The sequence below is a fragment of the Callospermophilus lateralis genome, chromosome 8 (genome assembly GCF_048772815.1).
Source record: "Callospermophilus lateralis isolate mCalLat2 chromosome 8, mCalLat2.hap1, whole genome shotgun sequence".
NCBI classification, from domain to species: domain Eukaryota; kingdom Metazoa; phylum Chordata; class Mammalia; order Rodentia; family Sciuridae; genus Callospermophilus; species Callospermophilus lateralis.
Genome location: NC_135312.1, coordinates 78,553,831 through 78,561,648, shown reverse-complemented (window position 1 = coordinate 78,561,648; position 7,818 = coordinate 78,553,831). Strand labels below are relative to the sequence as shown.

General features: G+C 33.9%; 1 non-coding gene across 1 annotated transcript; it reads left to right on the top strand.

Annotated features, from left to right (window-relative positions):
• Positions 1 to 3,568: 3,568 nt before the first annotated feature.
• On the top strand, positions 3,569 to 3,694 carry LOC143406576 (small nucleolar RNA SNORA63). Its single transcript, XR_013092224.1, has one exon. It is a non-coding gene; the product is annotated as a small nucleolar RNA SNORA63 (small nucleolar RNA).
• Positions 3,695 to 7,818: the final 4,124 nt, after the last annotated feature.

The following is a 7,818-nucleotide window of genomic DNA, read 5'->3' as shown; positions in this document are numbered from 1 at the left end:
TTGCAAGTTCCTTTTATATTCTTCTTCTAACAAAGCAAGCAATTCTTCAATAACACTTTGCCCACATTGCCCAGATAACATGCCTCAGTGGATACACAGAGCTAACTTCAGATCGTTCCTGCTTATTTGATAAGTACCCTCCTAAAGTTCTTTGTAGACATTATCTACTCCCCTGAGGATGCATTTGTTTCTTTAGAATGTACTGTTCCTAGGACAAGTATGCAGGAAGCTTCTTCCTCTTGGCCAAACCATGCAGAACTTGTGACTTGCGATAAGGGGAAGAGAACATTTCCTCCTCCTAACTGAGGTTTGCCTCAGCTGACCTAAATCACAGCCACAGCTCTTGCAAAGTGTCAGGCCTGAGGGAGCTAAACTCTGCACGCTCGAACCCCAACAATCATTATTTACCTTTGTGTTGATTGTTTACACTAGGTGAAGAATGCTCTGAAAAGTTAGTGTTTTATTTATACAAGCACTAATTTTTATCAAATTTTCTCTTAGTTATAGATAATTCTCATCCTGCTATTCTATTCCTAAACTTATATCAACCTATATATCTAAATTATTTGAGATATAAGAAATTTCTAAGGTTCTCTGCTATGATTTTATATGAGAAATGATGAGTATGACTCATTTATAATTAGTATGAATTAGAAGGAACACTGGGGAATCTCGTGTAGTGATCATTTAAATTTGTTTTGCTAAAGAAATAAAAAAAACTATTATTTAATTCAAAGTATCTTTTACTTTCTCCATGAAATCAAATTGTAGTTAATTGTATTTGTAGCTTTTAAAAATAGTGGTCATTTTCTGACTACAGAATTCTTTAATAAAATAAAAAAATATGTTTTTTCAAGTACACAATATATTAATTTTTAAACTCCAGTTATATCTGCAGAAGAGATTTAGTTTTTTAGGAACAGAGACATCAGAATAGCTAATTGGGAAATTATACTACAGAGATGTATTAACAAAGGCAGCATGGTATTGGCATCAAAATAAACATGAAAACCAATTGAATGAAATAGAAGACATAGAGACAAACCCACAATCCTATATTAATCTGATATTTGACAAAGGTGCCAAAAATATATGTTGGAGGAAAGAAAGATTTTTTTGAAATTTTATTTATTTATTTTAATTAATTATATAGACAGGAAAATACATTTTGATACATTGTACACAATTGCAGAAAAAATTTTTTATTACTCTGTACACAATGTAGCATTGCACAATATGTGCAGTCATACATGTATCTAGGGTAATAATCTCTATCTCATTCCACCATCTATTCTTCATAACCTTTTCCTTCCCCACCCTCCCCTTTGCACAAAGTTCTTCAACGCCCCCCCCCAATTATGGATCATTATTCACTTATCAGAGAGAATATTTGGCCTTTGGTTTTTAGGATTGGCTTATTTCACTTAGCATGATATTCTCCAACTTCATCCACTTACCTTCAAATGCCATAATTTCATTCTTTTTTAATGCTGAGTAGCATTCCATTGTGTATGTATACCACAGTTTCTTTATCCAATCATCTACTGATAGGCATCTAGGTTGATTACACAGTTTAGCTATTATGAATTGGGCTGCTATAAACATTGATGTGTCTACATTGCTATAGTATACTGATTTTAAATCCTTTGGGTATAGACCAAGGAGTGGGATAGCTGGGTCTTGTGGTGGCTCCTTTTCTAAGAAATCTCCATACTACTTTCCAGAGTGGTTACACCAATTTGTAGTCCCACTAGTAATGTAAGAGTGTGCCTTTTCCCCCTCATCCTCACCAACACTCATTGTTGTTTGTATACAGAACACCAAAGAAAGAAATTGAAGAAGACCTTAGAAGATGGAAAAATCTTCCATGCTCTTGGATAGGCAAAATTAATATTGTCAAAATGGCCATACTTCCCAAAGTGCTCTATAGATTCAATGTGATTTCAATTAAAGTCCCATAGTCATTCCTTATAAAAATAAAAAAAAAAGCAATCATGAAATTCATTTGGAAAAATAAGGGACCCAGAATTGCCAAAGCAATCTTTATCAACAGGAATTGAAGCAGGAGACATCAAAATACCAGACCTTAAACTATACTACAAAGCTATAGTAAAAAACACCATGGTATTGGCACCAAAACAGACATGTAGACTAATGGTACAGAATAAAAGACACAGAAACAAACCACATACAGTTATCTCATACTAAACAAAGGTGCCAAAAACATACATTGGAGGAAAGACTGTCTGTTCAACAAAAGGTGCTGGGAGAACTGCAAATCCATATGCAACAAAGTGAAATTAAAACCCTATCTCTAACCATGCACAATATTCAACTCAAAGTGGATCAAGGACCCAAGAATTAGACCAGAGACCTTGCACCTAATACAGGAAAATATAGGCCCAATTCTTTATCATGTCGGATTAGGCTCCAATTTCCTTAATAATACTCTTAAAGTGCAAGAAATAAAATTGAGAATTAATAAATGAGATGGATTCAAATGAGAAAACTTCTTCTCAGCAAAGAAACAATCAATGAGGTGAAGAGAGAGCCTACATTTTGGGAGCAAATTTTTGCCACATGCACATCAGAGAGAGCACTAATGTTTAGTGTATATATATATATATATATATATATATATATATATTAAAAATTTTTTTTAAAAAACCCAATACATGGACTAAGGAGCTGAACAGACACTTCTCAGAAGGAGATATATAATCTATCAGAAAATACATGAAAAAAAATGTTCATTTCTAGTAATTAGAGAAATACAAATCTAAACTACAATAAGATTTCATCTCATGCCAGTTATAATGGCAGTTATCAGAAATACAAGACAGTCTTTTAAACAAATGGTGTGAAAAAAACAGATAGTTATATATTAAAAATAAAAAGTATACCCTTCTCTCTCACCCTGCACAAAAGTCAAAATGGACCAAAGTCTTGGGAATTAGACAAGAAACTTGTACAACTGCTACGAGAAAACATGTTCAAAAGTCCATCATATAGATGGTTGCACTGACTTCCTTTAAACGACCCCCAAAGCACAATAAAGAAAATCAAGAATGAATAAGTGGGATAAATAAAAGTAAGAGCTTCTTCAGAGCAAAGGAATTGATGAAGTGAGAGCCTACAGAATGGGAGAAAATCTTGACCAGTTCAACATGTAAAGCAATAAGGGAAATGCAAATCCAAAATACATTAAGATTTCATTTTAATCCAGTCAGAGTGCCAATGATCAAGAATATGAACAACAATAAATGTTGGCCAGGTTGTGAGGGAAAAAAAAGGTACATTAATACATTATTGGTGAAGTTGCAGACCACTACAACCACTCTGGAAAATGGTATGGAGATTCCTCAAAAAACTTAGGATGGAACCACCATATGATCCAGCTTTCTCATTCTTTGACATTTTCCCCTAAGATCTAAAATCAGCATGCTACAGTGATACAGCCACATTAATGTTTATAGTATTACAATTCACAGAAGCCTAATCATGGAATCAATCCAGATACCTGTCAATAAATGGGTGAATTGGGTGAATTAAGAACTTGTGAGATATGATGCAGGTACAGTTACAATATAACTAAAGTGTTTTATTGCCATTTCCCCTGCTTAAAGTATTTGATACATTACTATCTCTGTCTAGTTCATTCCATGATAAGACAGAGATGCTTGGTGCCAAACATTATTCTCAAGAAAAGGAGTTCCAGTGGCTCAATCGGTTAGTGCGGTACTTATACGAAATTGTGAGATACATACATATATATGTGCATGTATCACTATATATATATATATTATATGTATATAATATATATATATATATTATATATATATATATATATACTAAAGCTAAAGTTATATAAAGTAAAGGGAAGAGAAGGATAGGATAAAATAAAGAAACAATCAAAGCTATATTAAGAGATGAGCAAAAAATGTCCAATAGAGTAGAGAAAAATGGGGGAAAATAGGGAGAATAGAAGAGCAAATGGGAAGGAATGGGGGAAATCATGAACTGAAATCAGTTTTCACACATGTATGAGTTTCTTGGGATGACCCCAACTACTATAAATAACTATAAAGATCTAAAAAAAGAAAATCTCCAATTGAAAGCTGGATTCATTGGTCACGCCTATAGTGCCAGCTACTCAGGAGGTTAAGGCATTCAGACTGTAAATTCAAAGCCAGTCTGGGCAATCTAGTAAGAACCTGCCTCAAAGGAAAATTTAAAAAAAAATTAATATGTAAGTAATTGGTAGAACTTCCCTGGGTTCAATTCAAAACACTACAATTAGAATAGTAATAAAAATAAATTTATCATTCATAAAAAAGGGAAGAAAGAAATTCAACTCTCAAAGTAAAAAATTGCCAGCACTAGTTGCTTTAAATATGATCTATTTCTTAATAAATCACAAGGAAAGAAAACATCCTGAAGATCCCAGAAATGAATCTTCAACAAAATTTTGTTTCTTTGACCATTTAATAAGATCAAATGAGTAATAAATCCATTCCTATTTTTAATTGCTAACTTATAAAGAAAAGTCCCACTATGGTTTTGTTTTGTTTTGTTTGCTTTTCTTTGGGTGTCCTGGGTTGAACCAGGGGCATGTGACCATGAATCACATCTACAATCCTTGTATTTTATTTAGAGACAGGGCCTGAGTTGCTCACTGAGTTGTCTCACTGAGTTGCTCAGAATCTCACTGTTGCTGAGGCTGGCTTTGAACTTACAATCCTCATACCTCAGCTTCCTGAGTGGCTGGGATTACAGGCATGTGCCACCATGCCTCACAATTCCCATTATTTTAATTGTGGATAGTACCCCTGAATCATTCCAATGATAAAATTGAAAACTACTTTGAAATGCATGATTCTCAAGACTATATCTATATCCATATCCCAGACTCTAATACTATAATATTCTATGATTGTTATTCTTCCACATTTCAATATGAGAGGTATAAATCACATTATTCACCATTACTTGTTAATATTCAAATCTAGAAATAGAGACAGTAAAAATCAACTTGGGAAGTACAAAGAGAATATTAGTTTAACAGCTTTATAAGCATAATGATATTGAGGGATAAAAAAATACCCTACCATATTTACAATAAGAGAAAAAAAAATCTTGCAGAAACTACAAATTAGTATCTCTTATTTTTTAATTTTTTAAAATTTATTTTTGCATTATAATTCTTAATACACCAAAAATATACCATAACTTATCATATCTCTGATTATATATAAGGTTATGTTGATACAAATTCACATTTTCATACATGTATTTTGTATAATGATGAGGGTCTCCTTTCACCATCCATGCTATTCCCCTTCTCTCTCCCTTTCCCTCCCACCCCTATTCCTATCTAGAGCTAATCTTCCTCCCATGCTCTCCCTCCCAACCCCATTTTGAGTCACCCCCCTTATATTAGAGAAGACATTTAGCATTTTTGTTTTTTTTGGAATTGGCTAACTTCACTTAGCATAATCTTCTCTAATGCCTTCCATTTCCCTGCAAATGCCAAAATCTTATTTTTTTTTTTTAAGAGAGAGTGAGAGAGGGAGAGAGAGAGAATTTTAATATTTATTTTTTAGTTATCGGCGGACACAACATCTTTGTTTGTATGTGGTGCTGAGGATAGAACCCGGGCCGCACGCATGCCAGGAGAGCGCGCTACTGCTTGAGCCATATCCCCAGCCCCCCCTTTTTTAGTGCTGAGTAATATTCCATTGTGTATAAATGCCACATTTTTTTTTATCCATTCATCCACTGAAGGACATCTATGTTGGCTCCACAGTTTAGCTATTGTGAATTGTCCTGCTATAGACATTGATTGGCTGTGTCCCTGTAATATACTGTTTATAGATCCTTTTGGTATTGTCCGAGAAAGGAATAGCTGGGTCAAATGGTGGTGCCATTCCCACTTTTCTAAAGAATCTCCATACTGCTTTCCAAGTTGGCTTAGCCAATTTGCAGTCCCACCAGCAGTGTATAAGTGTACCTCCCCTCCCCCCACCCTCGCCAGCACTTGTTATTGTTTGACTTCATAATGGCTGCCACTCTTACTGGAGTGAGATGGTATCTTAGAGTAGTTTTAATTTGCATTTCTCTGATTGCTAGAGATAATGAGCATATCTCTCACCATGCACAGAAGTTAACTCAAAATGGATCAAGGATCTAGGGATTAAACCAGAGACTCTGTGTCTAATAGCAAAAAAGTAGGCCCTAATCTCCATCACGTGGGGCTAGGCCCCAAGTTCCTTAATAAGACATCTACAGCACAAGAATTAAAACCAAGAATCAACAAAGGGATGGATTCAAACTAAAAAAATTTTTCTCAGCAAAAGAAATAATTGGTGAGGTGAACAGGGAGCCTACATCCTGCAAACAAATGTTTATCCCTCACACATCAGATAGAGCTCTAATCTCTAAGGTATATAAAGAGCTCAACAAGATAAGCACTAAAAAACCAAATAATTCAATCAATAAATGGGCTAAGGACCTGAACAGACACTTCTCAGAAGAGAATATACAATCAATCAGCATCTCTTCTTAATACACTAATGTCACAAGACAAAGAAAATTTACCAGAATTTTGGGAAGTGATAGCAAACTCCAGGAAGTAGGAAGAGACATACCCTAAAGAAGGTGGGAAAAGTAGAGAATAATGGAGGACTCTGTAGAAGAGAAATAGCTTTAATTCTCTTATTTTCTTCTTCATTTTGTTTCTTTCTTTTTTTTTTCCCATTGGCAATTCAGTTCACTTTTAATTTCCCTTATAGGATGATAAACATCCCATGAATAAAAGTAACTAATTTTCTTGGGATGAAGACTATGTAGAAACTGTTGCATAAATGTCAACATGTCTAAATCAAAATAAATATCTTCAGGTACATCAAAGGCCAGATTTTCATATGCCTGCTGCTCTGATTGTATTTTAATACAGTAGCACTACCTTAGATTTTGACTACATAGAAATATAGTGCCAATTTTAAGAATTACTATTACCAAATAATGCCCATATCTATATCACAATAGTCATAGATTAAAAGCCACATAGATAAATACATGTCTACCAAAGCCAATACACAGTGACAAATATAAATAGAATAACATTTGTATGAATAATAATTAAAACATATTATCACATCTTTGCAACATAAAATGGTATTGTAAGAAATATCTTTAAAATAAAAAAGTAATGAACTGGGCAGATACACCAGGTAGAAAGGATAAAACTTGACACATTTTGCAAAATCAACCCACCTTAAAATCTTATAAGTTAACAAAAGACATATAATAACTTGAGAAATATTATTCAAGAAAAATGTTGAGCCACAGTTTAAAAGAATGTAACTCTACAACATTTTTGTCTGGAGCTACTCTAGTTTCCCCAAGTTTCATTATCAGGCAATTTTACCACAGCAGGACAATTCCTATAATCTAGTAACTCTTCCACCAGAAAAGAATATTTGATTTTTCAGTAAAGCCTGAAACATTCCTAGGTTTCAGGTATCGTTAGATACATGAAATTTTGATCCTTTTTTTTTTCTTAAAAAAAAAAAAAAACAAAACTAGAAAGTCAAAAGTTAGAGCTCCTCTCAAATTGTGACCCGGGGGGTGCAAATAATAACTAGAAATACAGTGGGATATCCAGGCAGTGAGACACCTATAGTGAACCTTGATAACTCCCATACATCTAACATGATCTGAAAGGCTATGCACATTTGCCAGGCTACAGCCAAGGTCAAAAAAGAAAAGAGAAGTCTTGTATTAGTTTCCTAGTATTGCTGTGAAAAACTTACTACA